This window comes from Agelaius tricolor, unplaced genomic scaffold (genome assembly GCF_023055355.1).
Source record: "Agelaius tricolor isolate 1412-34295 unplaced genomic scaffold, bAgeTri1.0.p SCAF_56, whole genome shotgun sequence".
NCBI classification, from domain to species: Eukaryota; Metazoa; Chordata; class Aves; order Passeriformes; family Icteridae; genus Agelaius; species Agelaius tricolor.
This window is the reverse complement of record NW_027269316.1, coordinates 2,296,439-2,314,458: the sequence shown is the minus strand read 5'-3', so window position 1 is coordinate 2,314,458 and position 18,020 is coordinate 2,296,439. Positions and strand designations below refer to the sequence as shown.

Here is an 18,020-nt window from a genome sequence, read left to right as displayed (position 1 = left end):
AGGGGTTTGTGTGGAAAAGTTGTAGGCAAGATTGTAAATTTAAGCCAACAAAGTTAACATACCAACTTTTATATGTGTCAGAGTGTCTGGTTCCTCTTTTGGGAAGCAACCTGTTAAGTAAATTGGAGGCTCAGATTGTATTTAAAGATGGAGAAGTACAATTATTTGTACTGGAGATTAAAATCATTGAGGCAAGGACTTTTATGTTGCAGGGAACACTGGAACCAGACAATTCTGGAGGAATACCGGAAGCAGTAGAAAATGCAGTAACACCCCAGTTTGGGCCAGCAGAACCCCAGGCCGTTCCTGACAAGCTCAGCTTGTAAGCGTTACCCTAAAACCTGGATCAAAGCTTGTAAGGCAGAAACAATATCCTTTAAAATAGAAGCTAGAAGGGGAATCAAGAGTCTAATAGAAAATTTCAGGGAATTTGGATTATTGATAGAATGTGAATCAGAATATAACACTACCATCTTGCCAGTTAAAAAGCCTGGGATGGATAAGCACAGGTTGGTGCAAGACCTATGAATGATGAATCAAATAGGCCAGGATACCCACCCTGTTGTAGCCAATCCCTATACCCTGTTAACAGCCCTTACGCAGTATCACCAATGGTTTACAGTGATAGATTTGAAGGATGCCTTCTTTTGCATACCTCTTGATAAGCAAAGTCAGGGCATTTTTGCCTTTGAGTGGGAAAATCTTCAAACTGGCTAGAAGACAGCTTACCTAGACTGTGGTACTGCAAGGATTTAGAAATAGTCCAAGGATTTTTGGGAACCAACTGGCAAAATAATTAGAGGTCTGGAAGAAGGAGAACCCCAAAGGGTCGGTCCTGCAGTATGTTAATGACATCTTGCTAGCAACTGAAACTAATGAAAAGTACATAGAATTGACTATCAGTTTTCTAAATTTCCTAGGCCAAGGAGGCTACAAAGTGTCTTAGGAAAAATCTCAGATCATGCAGCAGCAAGTTACCTGTACAGAAGATTGCTCTGAAGGGTGATGTAAGCAAGATTGCATCCTATAAAGATAGCAGCTGCTTCTGCTGGTGCCAACATAGAGAATTTGCGCCACCAGCCTAGTTTTCTGGGGACATTTGACCTGTACACTCTTGAGGGCTTGTAGATGTGAATGAATCTGTCCTTTGAGCTGTTTTTCTCTTTTGAATGTCTATGACCTGACTTGCTATTGTGTACTGTACTGTATCGTTTTATAAACAGACATGTTTCATCTGGTTGAAAGCTGTAGTTGAAAGTGAGCTTGCAATCATGAGTTGGCTGTCAAAAGAATTAATTTTCTGCTTTAAGCAAAATATCAATAGAAACAGTCCATCCACTCCTATGATACAGATTCCTTTTGAATTTACAGGGTAATTTGCATTAGTGGTTGTACTGCATGTGCAATAAATACACCTTGCTTGGTTTCTAATGATGATAATAGTCCTCTTTGGATTACTCTAAGGATTGAACTCACCATCATTATTTTCCTGTTCTCATTGAAGTGTAAAGGAAAAATAGTTTTGCATTAACCAAGGAGTAAAATGCATGGATTTAGCATCATTCTTGCAAGTAGTCCTCGATTCTGAAAATACCTCTCAGAAGCTGCATCAAATGGGAAAGCTAGACAGATGGCAGAATGCAGAACCTGCCATTTAGGATCAGGTACAAAATAACACCCAAGAAATTCTTCATGGATGCTGCATAAGTACAAAGATGCCGTTATTTAAAAGAGAAAAATAGTCAATGTGAAACGTGTTTGATGAATAAAAAGCTATGCTAATCAAGAGACCACAGTGCCAAGTGTGCTACAAGGCTTTTTTGTAATTAACATCATTCCCAGCATGAAAAAATACTATTTTTATTGTAGATTGCTTAAGAGTGCACAACAGTTTGGAAAAAAGTGCTTTGCTTTTTCTCTTCATAGGAACTGTGTATCATGGTAAGAGATACTGTAGACAGGTTTTGGAAAACAATGTGATTTTGAAGATTCATTCTATTCAGAAATACTTCACATGAAAAAATTTGATCCGCTCTCCATCCTGAAGACTCTTAAAGGAAAATGTCTTTCTTGCATTCTCTTCACACTAGTTCAGGAGCTCAGTCTTACCTGCATTCTAATGCTTTTTTATGTTCCTGATGGCATGGCTTAGACATCCTTGTCTCCATTACCATCATGATTTCCAGATCAAGTGATGAGAATTTTTCTTCAGGATTGGTGAAGTTAAGTGTCATAACATTTTTGTCAAGTCAATTTGAAGGGTTTTTTTGCCAAAGGAATCTCTTCCTTCCTAATGAAAACCATTGGCAATAGCAAACCTACTCAGTTTTTCAGGAAGTCAAATAATACATCTCCACTGTACAAGGTCCTCCCTTTGTTTTTTTTTCACCAGAAGAAAACTGCTGTTTTCTTCTTCTTCTATCACCTTAGACTTACTTTCTTCCAAAATCTTTTTAAACCTTTAGATTTCTCTTTATAGCCAATTACTTTCACAGTGTGCTATAGCATATGTATTTGAAAAGACCATTTGTACATATCCAAATGGCTTACTTCTATTCTATTAAGAAATGGCTGTACTTCTATTAAGGAAACATAAAGGTGCAGTAATAATTTTTCTTATACAAAATTTAAAAAACCCCAACTATTAAAAATGATACCAGCAAATGATGTCTGTAAGACTGAGGCAGGAGGCTTTTTCCAGAACAATGTGCAGTTCTTCCCAATTCTATTTTTCCCTCCGATTACTTTGTACAAAAATAGTTTTACACAGTCTTCTAATAGTGGGGTAGAGTATTGCCCTGCCAGCATTGGAATTGACTCGACTGTAGTTGTGTTCAAATCTGCTGATGAGACAAGGTTTTTTTGCTGAACGCACTTCAGCAAGCAAGAGAGCTTCTTCGTCTTAAGATGCTATGAGTCCCAGAAGAAGATGAATGAGGTGATGACATGCCTTGTGTTCTGAAGAGAGGTCAAAACTTATTTCTGGGGTCACCCCCCCTCTTGGTACAGAAAGCGCACAGAGGGCTTTGAAGCAGCACTTTCACCCTCTTTGCATTCACTAGTAAATCGGAGACAGAGCTTGCCCCAAGGTTTGGGCAAAAATACTCTTTTGATGCAACTCTTCACCAGACAAAATCTCTGGGAAAATTTGCAGTGGCAGAAAGCAAGCCCTTCCTGGGAAATCTACTGAAACGGTTCAGAAGTTACTCCCATTCCCTGTTGCTAACCTCTGCTGTCTAGCTGTCCGATATGTTTGGGACCATGTTGAAATCATTCTAAACAATGGACTGATGCTGCACTATTGAGTAAACATGGGTATTTTCCATAGGTGTCAGGGAAAAATATTTCTGTTGGTAAAAATGATAGAAAACAATACCAGCATGGCAGAAAAACAATTACATCAATAGAATGAAGATGCCCAGAGTTCTTCTTTTGAAGTTACAGAGTCAATATTTTCTAATGAAGGTTGTGAAACTTATTAAGAAGCAGGAGTACATTCCACGTGACTGGTGCCCAAGTTCATGCTTCCACCTTACAAAATACATATTATTAAAAGAAAAACGTTCTGCCTTGTAGAAAAGTAACCCGTTAGTAATTTGATCAAAGATAGGATTAGATCAAGTATTCCTACAAGACAGTAGTAGTACTAGGAAAAGCCTTTTGGCGTCTATTTAACTACAGGAAACTTGAGAAAGCAGAAGAGTGTCCTTCCCTGCTGCAAGCTGTACTTCCTATTTGCTAATGTTGCTTCAACATTGTCTAAAGAAAACTTGCCAAAATAAGACTATTGTATACACGCAACTGTAACTATCCATTCTGCTCCAGCTAATTTTAACTAGCAAGTATGAGTCACACACTCTAATGGAATATTCTAATGCATAGATAGAGTATACCTTCACTAATAAATGGGGACTCTGGACAAAGGAGCAAATGCAGATGAATTTCAGGGAAGGAAATTATTGAAGAGTGTCATGGTTTGAGAGGAAGTGAGCTTTTTGGGATGCTGTGGTCAAACCAATAGGTGCTCAGATTTGAATATTGGCACGTGGTGTGGCCACTGAGGACATGGATATGCCTCGGAGAACACAGGGGGTTAAAAGCAGAGAACTCCCAGGAAAACTTTCTCTTGGGTTCCAGCGGTGAAACAGGTCAGACCTCCCCTGCCTGGCTGCAGGCTGGGCGGGGGAGGGGAAGCCATGCGGCCAGGTGAGGTAGGGCCTTGGACAGAGAAGGGAGGTGAAGGCCCCTGCAGGATGGAAGGGTGGAGGAACATTGGAGAGTCATCGGGCAGCCAGCCCCCCAGAGAGAGAGAGGGAGAGCCGGTGTCCGTGCCTGTGCCACCTTGAAATTTGATATCGCGGCCGGCCGAGAAGGAGAAGCGGGGGTGTTGAGAAGGTGCCCGGCAGGGCAGCTGTGGGAGTTCTGGACAGGCAGAGCCTGAGATTTTTACCCCTTTTCTTGGATGATGGAAACCCTACAAATGCTGATCCTCCTGGAGCTGAATGAGAAGAGAGATAGAGACAAGATAAGAGGAAATGGGCCACCAGAGAAGTGAAGAAGAATCTTAGGTGGCAGGAGGTCATGGAGTGGCCTTTGGCTGGACTTTTCTTGTATAGCCATGGACAGAACCATTTTTCCTGTGACACAGAGACTGCATTTAGCAGGGAGGCAATGGATTAGAGCCAAGAGAGTTCAGTGATGTTATGTGAAAGAGTGCGTGAACAGAGACGACGGGTGAGGAGGGTGGTTGGTGCCCTCGATCTTCAGTGGAGGAGAAGATCTCTGTTCTTGAGACCCCTCGGCCCCAGGGGGTGAAATTTGGGGGGGGCAGGTGTGTTGCCTTCTTGTGAAGGCCGCGATGACCTGGTTTCAGGGGCCCAGCACTTCGATCTCCTTTGTGGGATCCCTTGTGGCCAATAACGGACGCTGACACCAATGTGGTGGACGGTTAAAGGCCTTTATTGAGGGGTCTTAAGGGTATTTATGGACTAAGGGGTCTCTCTACGTCAGACAGGGGTTTGGCTATACTTTCTAGGGTTAGTATGGAGTGGAAAGTTACTGGCATGCATAGGTTAGGGGGGCTACACGTCTGGCTACATTCCAAGGGTGATCCTTATCTATGGGGAGGGGGGTAGAAGGATTCCTGTAACTTTCCGTTACAGCCCGAAATCTTCCGAACGCCTGTCCCTGGCCTACCACACTTCCCCCCCCTCTTTCACAAATGAACGAGGTAGTCTTATACATAGGCACTGAAATGAGGTAGGAAGTTGAGATCTGATTAGGGGAAAAGGGTCTTGGGAAACCTGAGTAAGTTTCTGCTAGGCAAGTCTCTGGTGACTGGCAGCGTTCCCTGTTGAATTCACAGTAATTGTTGCTGTCCCACGAACAGGATGCTAGCCCGTTCTATGCGGGCCTGAACGAATGAGACTAGCTTGTTCAGCAGGCATGGCCCGAAGGTAATAGCTAAAAGCAGCATTGCCAATGGACCTATTAGGGTAGAAATTAGGGTGGTTAGCCATGGTGATTGATTGAACCAGGATTCGAACCAGTTCTGTTGGGCTTCCCTGTCTTTCTGTCTCTGAGCCAGTCTGTTTCGGAGTTCTGCCATGGAGTCTCTAACGACTCCTGTGTGGTCAGCGTAGAAACAACATTCCTCTTTCAAGGCGGCACACAGGCCCCCTTGCTGCATGAACAGGAGATCCAGTCCTCGCCTGTTCTGCAGGACCACTTCTGAGAGCGAGGAGACTGACTTTTCTAGAAAGGAAATGGATTTCTCGATCCTCTGCAGGTCCTCATCGATGGTCATCTGCAGCTGGGACAGTCCTTGGTGTTGAGTTGCTAGGGCTGAGACACCTGTTGCCGTTCCAGCTGCTCCTAGGCCGAGCAGCATTGCGATAGTTATACCTGTTAATATTTCTCTCTTGTGGACCCGGTTGTTATTTTCGGAAAGGTGATACACCTCTTCGTCTGAGTGGTACAGGATCCTAGGGACGATCAGAACTTGAACACAAAAGTCGTTAGAGTTATCGAATTTGGCAAGAGACACGCAGGGACTTACTCCAGATCTCTGGCAAACCCACATCCCAGATGTGGATGGGACTACCCACTTACTATTTTTCTTGTCGGGCTCAACTACTTTGGTGCAGATGTCGCCTTTCCGCTTAGCTAGGGTTGCATTGCCAAAGCATCTGCCCTGACCTGTGACTTGACTCAGGGTAATTCCTTTGCGGGGTGTGTCCCATCTGCACTGGCGAGGGGCATCTGCTGTGGAATAGCTGAAGGGGGTATCTAAAGCGACTCCTTCGTAAAAGGGGGGTTTAACATCGTAGCAAAGCCAGCAGGACTCGGTTAGGTTGGGGTTAGATTCATTCAGGGATAAAAAGGTAGCTTCTAACATGCGAAAGATTGGGTTCGAGCCTGACCTGGCTGATTGGCCTATCTGGAAGGCTTCCTCATCGCCAGTCGGGACGTCGGTGACCCTTGTGGGCAAGGCTTTGGGGTAGGTCATGTTTTTCCCTTTCTGTGTGCTTTTGATCACTTTGTTGGGCCCGACTGCTCTGGGTGCTGACGGTGGGAATCTGGTAATTCGCACATTCACCCACTTTTCTGACCCTTGAAGGACTACTGTCCATGCTTTGCCCACGGCCCAGCTAGGGTGATTCGGCTGTAAAACTGTCATGTTATAGTGAGTGCATTTCCGAAATTTGGGGACTTTATGGTGGTTTCGATAGAAACTTCCCTGGAGGAAGACGGGTGTTTTGCAACCTGTGGGTGCCCAGGTGAACTGTAGGAATCTGTCGGGCTCTTGTGGGTCCCACCCAGGTCCTGATGGCCTGGCGTCTGTAACTATTGTTTCACAGCCCCAGTGCCCACAGTATCCCCACCCTGGGCGATTGCAATAACTTTTTCCTGGGTTTGAGGCTGGGCACCAGTAAGATAGGTACATGTGCGTGGCGTGTGAAGAATAGGGGTCTACCTTTGGTTGTTCTGGAAACAGGTCGGTGATGTGAAGCACGAAGGATGGGGCATTCGGCGTGGTGATGACTCTGAGCACCTTGTCACCAGCAACATGTTGCATGACCCACCTGAAGGGCTGATGAGGGTAGTAGTCTGGGCTGGCTTGCCCTCCGGTGACAAGCCCCAATAACATGATCACGCAGAAACATCGTGGCTGCTTGGGTCTCGCCCGTGTGGGTCTCTCAGGTGCTGTCCGGTGGCTCGGTGGGCTGTCACTTTCCTCTGGGAGGGGAACGTACACATCCCGGGGACGGCCAATAAGCATGTCCTGTAAATAGAAACTCACAGTTCTCATCAGTCTTGTCCCGCCCACTGTGAAGGTCAGGCTTGATTGACCTAAGTGGACACCACCTAATTTCGCCGTCCTTTTTGACAGCTGCGTACCCTCGTCCCGTGAGCATCAACCTCCAGCCCTGTTCCCATTCACCTAGCTCATTTCTAATTGCAACCTGTGGGCCTTCCTCTAGCGCTTTGGTGGCCCAGTGTTTTTGGACAGGGCTGTTTGTTTCATCCCCCCTGGGAAACTGATTCAGTGCTAGCAAAGCAGTTGCTAGTATGCGTGCCTGATCTCCCGGGGGAATAGAATTGGCAAAACCCTCTGCTTTTGCCAACACCTCCAGCCTGGTTTTCAGGGTCTGATTCGCCCGCTCTACTATGGCCTGCCCAGTACTGTTATATGGGATACCCTGTACTAGTGTGATGCCCCATTTCGAGGCGAATTCTTGCACTGGTTTGGAGGTGAAATTGGAACCGTTGTCAGTTTTTATCTGCTTGGGGATGCCAAGCCACGCCATGGCTGTCAGCCAGTGCTGAATTGTGGCTTTAGAGTTAGTTTTGGGGTGCTGTGTGGCCACGATCATTCCTCTGAAAGTGTCCACCGTCACGGCAAGCCACGCTCGGGGCTTCAGCAGTTGACACAAGGTGAAGTCCGACTGCCAGATTTGTGAAGGCTTGAGACCTCTCGGGTTGATCCCACTGGTCCACAGGGGTGACTTCTGGCAGTGAGGACAGGTAGCCACCACATGCCTTGCGTCTGCTGTCGAAATCCCGCACCTCTTCGCCAGGGCCTTGGCCCCGATGTGGAGTGATTCATGCAGCTGGCGAGCTTCCTGCAACGTCCATACACCTTTTGCTGCGGCGTCCGCCTTGTCGTTGCCTGTCTGGAAGTAACCTTTGATTGGGTCGTGGCTGTTGGCGTGAATGATGGATACGGTGCCCTGTCGTGAAGAGAGCGCTTCTTCCAGCATTAGGGCTGCTGTAGATGTTGATACACCTGGTCCTGCCATGGCTAGGCAAAGCCTTGCCACGAATATAGAGTCTGTTACTATATTGAGGTGTTCCTTGACCTTTGGCGGTATGTCTATGTCGATGATGGTCAGCAGCCGAGTCCAGGGTGGTTTTGCTGAGTAGGAGATTTCTCCTCTGAAGCCGGTGAGAGCAAGGGCTAGGTGCTCTGAAATTGCGGGTGACTCCGCAGACGGTTGCTTGCGAAAGGGAAGATGTATTCTTGTCGGCTCGGTTCCTAGGTGTCTCAGGGCGAGTTTCCTGCCTTTCCTGATGAGGTTAGCGACGCATTCGACTCCTGGGGAGAACGCACGGGCAGGTCTCCCGAGGACCACCCATTGGATCGGCCGGGCCTTTTCAGAAGGCCCTTGTGCCAGTGCCCCCACTCCGCCCTTTGGTGTGAAGTGTATGTATAAGTCCAGGGGCATGGCCGGGTTCCACCTGGCCAGCGTGCTAGTGGACATCTGCTGATCAATGAAATCGAGGGAGCTCGCCGCTTGTGGTGTCAGCTCCTTGGGTTCCCAGGGGTGTTGTCCCTTCAGGAGGTCATATAAAGGATCCATGACCTCGGGGGGGATCAGGACGACATTGCGGACCCACTGCAGCAATCCCACCAGGCATTGCACATCGTGAAGTGTCCTGATGTCCCGGGTGATCCTTACCTTGGGAGGAGTCACGTAGGAGCTTGTGATTCCCACCCCCAGGAAGGTCACGCAGGGTCCTCTCTTGACCTTTGCGCTTGCGATCTCGAAGCCGTTGGCCCGGAGGGTTTCTGTGATCGCAGACACCAGGTGGTCCACCTGGCTCGTCGATGGTGCAGCGACTAGGATGTCATCCATGTATTGGATTATGGTTGCGGCAGGGTAGGAATGTCAGACTGGCATCAGTGCTCTGTCCACGGTGATCTGGCAGATAACCGGACTGTCCACTAGGCCCTGTGGAAGCACCCTCCATTGGAAACGGAGGTTAGGCCGATTACCGTTTGGAAACACGACGGAAAAGGCAAAGCGTTCTCTGTCGTCTGGATGCAGGGGTATCGAGAAGAAACAGTCTTTGATGTCCAGTACTGCGCATGGCTGTCCTTCAGGGATAGCTGAATTCATGGGTAGCAGTGTCTGGACTGGACCCATGGGTCGAATCGTCTTGTTCACTTCTCTCAGGTCGTGGACGAGACGATAACCCTCTCCGGACCTTTTGGGGATTACAAACACAGGGGTGTTCCATGGACTGGTGGAGGGTTCTATGTGACCCTTTTGCAGTTCACGGTTGACCAGTTCCAGCAAAGCTGCCACTCGAGGCTCTGACAAAGGCCACTGCTCCCTCCAAACAGGATCTGATGATTTCCAAGTCAATCGGCAGCTGAGGGTGTACAGCAGTGGCCCCTATGATAAATTTGTAATCTTGACTCCTAGCATAGCAAGGACGTCCCTTCCTATTAGTGGCGGAGAGTTTTGCAAAATGTAGGGGTAAATTGCTACTGTCTGTTCTGGTCCCTTGTTTGTGTGAAGTGTAATAGCCACCAGCTGGGTGCTTTTCCACGCCCGGGTTTGTCCCCCCACCCCGTTCACTGGGGGGACTTCCTTAAACCGCCAATGTCTGGGCCAATGCCGCTGAGGGAGAATCGTGCAGTCTGATCCCGTGTCTACCCAAAACTGAAGTCCTACGATGTGGGGGTCCTGACTGCCATAGAGGCGGCATGTCCCCCACACCCTCGGGGGTTCCTTCCCTATTCTCATGGCCAGGGCCACCCAGGGGTCCCGGTTTGGGGCGTCCCCTGCTGGCCCTGTTGCGCTTGCGTGGCTTCTGATGATGGGGGGTGCGAGGGTGCAGTTGCATAGCTCTGTCATTGTATCGCTGGCGGGGGTGCAATACTGACCGTCTCCTGTGGGAGCATAGGGTATGAGGATCCCCTGCCCCACTGTGGGTTGACATAAATGGGCCATCTCGCATCCAGAGCGGGAGGGGGCTGAATATGGCCCGCACGCCCCCTCCCTCTCCCGTTTCCCCGGGGCCGGGATCTACAGTCCCTAGCGAGGTGACCTCTCTTCCCACAGCTCCAGCAGGTCCCTCTGGGGCGCTGTTGGGGCGAGGGTGTTGCCTGGGGACGCTGTGCCGGCTGGGGGCAGTTAGCCGCAACATGACCTGACTGACCACATTTGAAGCAGGCCATCACACTGGTTAAGGTGTGCACGGTTGCCTGAAGTGGGGTCAGCTGCTCTTCCCTCACAACATGCTTAATCATGTCAGCCAGGCTGGCCCCGGCTGGTAGGGAACGCAATATATCTTTGGTTACGGTGTTACATTGTTGCCGAAGGCAGTCAGTTACCACCGGGCCTTTTGCGACAGCGGGTAAATTAGAAGAGTCCACGGCAGCCTGAAGGCGGTCAACAAATTGTGTAAAGCTTTCACTCTCCCCCTGTTTGATGGTCGACCACGGTGTCGGTCTGGCCACCACCCTGGATGCGGCGCGTATAGCTTCTCTGGCCGCCCGGGAAGTCGCCCTGACTTCCTCGATCCGGAGCTGGGCAGCTTGTTGCTGGGGTGTGGCCACTTCGTCGTGCTTCCCCAACAACCTAGATAAACTCGACCCGTGGAGTGGCTGCCCTTCCCCCGCCGTCTGAGCGAGCATGGTTGCACATTGGTCCGTCCATTCCTGTTTAAATATTATCAAACCCGCCCCATCAAAAAGCATACGGCTTATTTGCACTATATCGAAAGGGAGTAAATCATCATTGCTAAAAAGACCATCCACGAGAGTGGAAACCACCCCTGAGTTAATTCCTTTTTCTGAAATGGCTTTTACTATTGTTTGAACATCTTTGGAATTAACGGGAGTATACGTTCTTTGCTGGTTCCCCTGGGGTCCCGTAATTCTCACCGGGAAGGCATGCACCGATGCTGCGGATGCCCATTCCGCGCATTCGATTTTGATTTTACCCCAGTCGGTGAGTTCGTATTGGGGTTGGTTCCCGGTTGTGTTAAAAGTTTTAATTGGTTTCGTCCGAAACCGCATTGATTCTGTTTTCTCTGCTTCCGAGTCGCTGCTGGACTCGGTGGGCTCCGCAGAGCGATCTGGGGAGCTGTGGCTCCCTTCAGAGTCGGAAGTCGACTGCCAATGAACTTCCGGTCTCTGCTGCCGTTTTGTCCGGCCACGGCCCCGCTCCTCCCCTCGGGGGCGGTGCTGATGTTGCTGCCGGTGCCGCCCCCTGGGCTCGCCCTGCCTCCCGCAGGGAGGGATCTCTCCCATATATGGTGGCATCAGTGGGCGCGGCTCCCGAGCGAGTGCCTGCCCTCTGTCGCACCCCCACGCATGCGCGTCTGCTGGGACCCTCGGCTCTCGGCCGTGCATGGGCTCAGCGCTGGTTTCCCGCGCATGCGTGTTCGCGGCTGGCCGCGGTTCTGGGTTCTTCCCGCCGCGGGCCGACGGGCTCCACCCCTCTTCCCGGCCACCCGCGCCATATTCAAACGGGTAGGGCGGCGGATCCCCTCCGCCGCTCGCCCGCGCGCCAGCCCTCTCGATATTTCGAGCCTCTGCCGCCAGTCCCTCCCAAAAGGACCGTGCGAGTCCCTCCGCTTCTTGCGCTAAGTCGGCTAGCGGCGGGGAAGGGTTGGGCGAGGGGTCCGCGGGCACCCCGGGGGGCTCCGGAGGTGGTCTGGGCCCCGGCGGGTCCCCCGAAGGGGTCAGGGGGTCCCCCGGGGGCTCTGAGAGCTCCGGGGGCTTTGGGCTGAAGGAGGGATGGGATGCGCCCGGCCCCCCCGTCTCCCCGCTCTCAATCGGGTCGCCACCAGGGGGGTTTCGCGTTATCGCCCCCTCCCCCAGCTGCGGCGCGATTAACAAACAGGAGCACGCAACGTTCCACGTCTCCTGTTCTTCTAATGCTTTGCGTAGGGCTGCTTCTGCCTTCCCCCACGCTTTCAGGCTTTTGCTGCTGCCTGTGGCTTTTGTGTCCTCTGCTAGCGCGACAGTACATTTCTGCCACACCTCAGAGTGTAATATATCTATGGGTCGAGAAATGACCCCAATCTCTAGGAGTCTCGTCAATGCGAGATTAAAATTCCTGAGCTCACATTTGATTCCCCATTGCATATGTATCAAACTTACGACCTTCGCTATCGCTTCCATACGAATCGCGGGTCTCTGGGGCGTCCCCCTGCTTCGCTATGGCCGTTCTGGCGTTGAGTGCTGTCCCCTGGCCAGGAGTACTCCCGTCGCCCGGACTCGTCCCTTCGTCCCAATCCCGGGTTTCGGCACCACTATGTTGCCTTCTTGTGAAGGCCGCGATGACCTGGTTTCAGGGGCCCAGCACTTCGATCTCCTTTGTGGGATCCCTTGTGGCCAATAACGGACGCTGACACCAATGTGGTGGACGGTTAAAGGCGTTTATTGAGAGGTCTTAAGGGTATTTATGGTCTAAGGGGTCTCTCTACGTCAGACAGGGGTTTGGCTATACTTTCTAGGGTTAGTATGGAGTGGAAAGTTACTGGCATGCATAGGTTAGGGGGGCTACACGTCTGGCTACATTCCAAGGGTGATCCTTATCTATGGGGAGGGGGGTAGAAGGATTCCTGTAACTTTCCGTTACAGCCCGAAATCTTCCGAGCGCCTGTCCCTGGCCTACCACACAGGTGTCCCGAAAGTGAGAGACTGTGCTCTTTTTTGGAACTGGGCAAAGCACACTTAAAAGGAAAACCCTAGAAGCAGTTCTGGTCCATGCGCAGTAGTGAGAGCACTGGACATGGAAGGAAGATGTCACGATGGCAAATGTTCTCGGGGCGGTGCCACGTGTGACATGGAAACACACAAGATCTCAACTGTGTTTCCTGGGGAAGCCTATGGTACAAGGGGGACTCCTCTCCTCTTGATGAACTGAGAATTGATTATCTGAAGGGTGGTGATGGACTGAGAGTTGGTGATCTGAGGGGTGGTAACTGGATTGAGAGTCCAAGGTTTTGTCTGACTGTGGTGTATTGGGAATTTGGTGGGGGGAGGAGGAATGTTTGGAAGGTTTTCATTCTGAGTTCTGTGTGTTTCTTTTATATATTGTAAGTTAATAAAGTTTTTTTCCTTTTATTCCTCAGCTGGAGCCTGCTTTGCTCTATTCCTGGTCACATCTCACAGCAGACACCAGGGAGAATGTATTTTCATGGGGGCACTGGCATTGTGCCAGTGTCAAACCATGACAGAGAGCTAACTGCAGTCCCTCGACTTCACAAGAAATGATGTCTGGTAATCCCAAACAGAAACATATAGAACTCCATTATCAAATGGGTTGCATCTATGGTCCTCTGTTCTTCCTATATGAAGAAACTGTTTTGAATCAATCTTCAAAATGGTATGGCCAAAGACCTTAGATGCCTCCAATTTTTTTTTTCAGAAGCAACTGTCTCAAAATCTCTTTAAAGCTGACTTTTTCCCTTAAGATGCCATATTTTAAAAGAGCACCTTGTCATTTAACAGGGTATTCCAAACATCATTTACAAGTTTAGACTGAAAGTAACACTCTTCCTAGTAATCTTTCCTTTTTTGCAGCTCAGTGCTAACATAGGCAGCAAAGAAGAGAACAGACCACAGCTCTTTCTGGAGCATCTTGAACAAATGCCCTTGCTTATGTTCTAATCATTCACTTCACCAAAAGACCTAATGATGAAGAAAAGGTTGTGAAAGCATTACTAGTAGTGCTACATGGCAATGTACGGGTGTGATTTCTCAAGTAGGATTTGTATCACATAGATGATACTTGGCAAACAGCAAATGAAGGGGTTTTCTTCAGCTCTCAGACTGATGTTACATGTTGGTAATTTAAAAAAAAAGGTACCCAGAAGGATATTTTTTAACATGTGAATTTAATTACACCCCTGCCATGGACATCTGAATCTTATGAATAGACAGTGTCTGATTTAGAAAAAAATAAAGAATTATCACAGTTTAAAGAAACATATGATCATAAACCCTTTGCTGATGGAACGTAGCCTATTCATTGGCTGAAATGAAGCAGGTAGACAGGACATATGAAATATTGTTTTGTGGATCAAACATTTATTTTCGAAAGTGATGCTGACAGATAGTGAACTCACCAACTTAGATACTGCACGGTAGATAAGGGTACATAACTTGCTCCATCAAGTAATCCCTTGGAACCATCATCCAAGGGGATTTTCCCCTGCATCTGTGAAAATATGCCTACCTTTTTCACAATACTTCTGCAGCAGCATTGTTAGGCCTGATCAGCTGCTATGGAGAGTGAATTATCGGCAGCAAGGTGACTGGCCAGGGCAATTTGCTTCAATGGATTTTGATCTCCCGGATATTTTGCAGACCTGCTTCAGCCCTGCTTGTCAAAGACAGCCTTTAAAGGGTGCTAAACAATTGTTCAGTCTGTGGATCACGTGAAGAAGTACTTTCTGGTGTCTGTACTGAGCCATATGCTCTTTATTCTCTCCCTCAACTTCTCCATCGCCTCTCATCTGTTTCACATGAGCTATGTTCAAGGTCCACAGGCTACTTTTCACAGAATCTTCGGGCCTGATGCAGTAAGAATGATGACTAGAACACAGCTGGGATCAATTTTCCAGTTTGCATAAAATGCATTCTGCACACAAATCCAATGAGAAGGTGTTCCCTGTATGCCCAGAAAAACCTTCACTAGTACTAGTGTTCTACGTAAACTGCAACTTAGTCTGAAAGAAAAGCTTTTTTCTGAGAGTGTCTGAGAGGTTTGTATGAAGCACAGATATTTGACATATGCAATTTTGAATATCAGAGGAAAAAGGAAATGGAAAGAAGTTTTTAATGTTAATGGTTTTAATTTTAAATTCCATGCACCTTTTCAAAAAGTGTCAGCTCAAATGCCCATCCACATATTTTAGTCATCTGTAAGTCAGTATTCATATAAAATGTGATTCAAATCAAAAGAATTTCAAACCTTTCCTCAAAGTGTATATGCCTAGATTTAATACTTCTGACACATATTAGATGAAAGGAAGACATTTTTTACTGTGGGGGTGCTGGAACACTGGAACAGGTTGCCCAGAGAAGTAGTGGGTGTCCCATCCCTGAAAGTATTCAAGGTCAGGTTGGATGGGGCTTTGAGCAGCAACACAGGAGACTCTTGATGGTAGAGAAACAAAGTTGGAATCTAGAAGAAACTCAGATTGAAGTATAGGAGCAAGTTTTCCCTCAGCTCTTGGGGTAAAATCAAAGTGTTACAAAATTACCTTTATCTGTGATTTTCACTACTGTAACAGAAAGGTTAATGAAAACTATGCAGAAGATAGCAAATTTTAAAAGAGATAAGAATTACAGCATAAAATACATGGGATGGGTTTCTACATGGGACACTAGGAGAAAATCTCTGTATTTCATCACTTCATCCTGTTCAGATTTCATGAAGTGCCAAAGAAGGCAGCAAAATATCATTCAGGACATTATTTACTGGAGTTCAGCCTGGCCTTTAGTAGGAATTGGGTTTGAACATAATGTAGATATACCACACACACTTTCCCTTCACTGAAAAATTACTGTTTACAATGAATAAGCAATGAGGATCAAAATTGATTGAAAGCATCTTAAAAATGTAAAGTATTTCATTGTAAATGATCTGTGATCCAAATACTCCTTTCACCTTAGTGGGGGACAAAAATATTCTTCCATATCATGATGGTTTAAAATTGTATAAACCAATGTTTTCTTCTGAAAAGATATAATCTATTTTTTTCTATTTTTAAAAGAAAATATTCCTAGACATACAACACATGAGAAGTTAGTAATTTTAAAGAAACAAATGAAATGAAAATATCCTGTAAATATGATTAAATGAAAAGCTGTGTTTTAAATATGAGGTAGATATTAAACAATTTTTGTACCAGATATTTGAATTACTGCACCATCTCTTTTGCCCACAAAGAGAGGTATTTAGCATTTCGGTCTTTTCCAAGGTGTTCATGATCTGCTATGCTGACCTCTGTGTGTGCCTAGGTGTGTGTGGAAGGGGGGCATGTGAAGGGGAGTGTGTATCTTTGCTTAACATGTGTTGTGGCAGATTCATGCCTCAGCTCCATAATTTGTTTTAGAAACTTCACAGAGAGTGGATATGAAGTTTAATATCAACAAGACATCAATTCCCAAATCATCCATTTTACTCTACCTTCTAAATCATGTGCTTTGTTGCATATTTTATCAAATAGACTTGTCACAATCCCTCTGGGAGCCTCTCAGGAGCCCTGGGCCAGTCCCGAGTCGGCAGACACCGGGGAGGACAGCCCCGACACGGCCGACAGCAGGGAGACACTCTCTGTGCCCCGAGGGTACTGAGGGCACCTAGGCTGGTTGCCTTCGCTGCAGCAGAGACAGCAGAGACATCGGTAGAAGAGAAAGGGCCGACTCTTAGCAGGGGTTAATCCAAGGTTTTATTAGGAGTCCCGAAGGAGCTCCTGCACCTCAGGGGGCTTCCTGCCGAGAGCCCCAGGAGATGTCCCAAGGTCACATTTAAAGGGAGGTGGAAACCAAAAGTAGATAACATTTTACCAACCAATAGGTATCTCTGAGGGATGGGTGCTGGGGGATAGACATATAGAACAGCGTATGGGGCAGGGCTTGGGGGGCTCACCCCTAGCCTCTGGCTAATCACTCGACGACTTGGACCGAAACTTCTGGATGGGGGGGATGGGATGCTGAGTGATTGACAGAGAGCCAGGGTGGGGGTTTGGGGATGATCTCATCCTGGGAGAGGGATAACACAGGTAAAGGGAGGGGGGTACAGTCTGGGATAAACCATTTGGGAAAAATATGGGAATACAAAACAAAACTACTTCAAAGTATTACAAAATATAAAAACGCACTACAACATATACTTTCAAGCCACATGGAGGAATGAGAATGTGGAGAATCCCTCCAATGTCTGGCAACTTTTATGCAAATAGATTTTCAAGAAAATAATCATTTCTCCTTTAAATACATCTGGGACAGGCATGATGGAGGTGTCAAGCTGTTGGAGTTTTTGTTGCTGGGAGAAGATGTACAAAAGGATTGTTTTTTACATTGACCAGTTACTGAATCAAGTGCATGAATACATTGGAAATTCAACTGGGGGGTCCTTTTTCTAGCAGACTACTTCTGGAACGAGCTTGCGGACTGAAGCTGACTCTTTTTTGCTGTTTTTGTTTCTTTCCTATTTTCTTGGCTTCTTTGCCTTTATCTACACAATTTTAGAACTTTTTTCCCAACTAAAATTGTTTCATAGTCTGATAATGATGATACATTTTTTACAAGGAATTTTTAAAATCTTTGTTAGAGTTAGGAAAGTTAAGGACTTAGGTCTTTTTCTTCCCTTATCAATATTGCAATGAAATTGTTAAATAAAGACTAACTCTTTATTTTTATTTTTATTTTGAACCCAAGGAGATAATTCCCATACGTTAATACATTTTGTGGACCAATATTTGCCATTCTGATGTAAGTTGTCCCTTCTTAACAATATACATTCTGTGACTATGTTGACAACACTCTTGGTGAAGATCCTAACTGGTCTTAAACACACATAGGGAGAAATTTGCTCAGCCAGTGTCAGTCTTAAGCATGCCTATCAGAAGATCTTTCTATAGCTGGGGAATTTTCCCGTGAAAGGGATTCAGTTATGGAAGAGACACTTATCCCAGAGTTTTGCATTCTTCTTGAGCACTACTTAAGGAACTTAGATCCCATGTCCATTTGGATCTCTCTC

At 47.2% G+C, this 18,020-nt stretch overlaps 1 protein-coding gene across 1 annotated transcript in view; it reads left to right on the top strand.

The window, feature by feature from the left end:
- The window catches only part of LOC139604861 (RNA-binding E3 ubiquitin-protein ligase MEX3C-like), a 343,407-nt gene that overhangs the window by 24,781 nt on the left and 300,606 nt on the right, over positions 1 to 18,020 (top strand). The gene's annotated exons all lie outside the window — the stretch shown is intronic.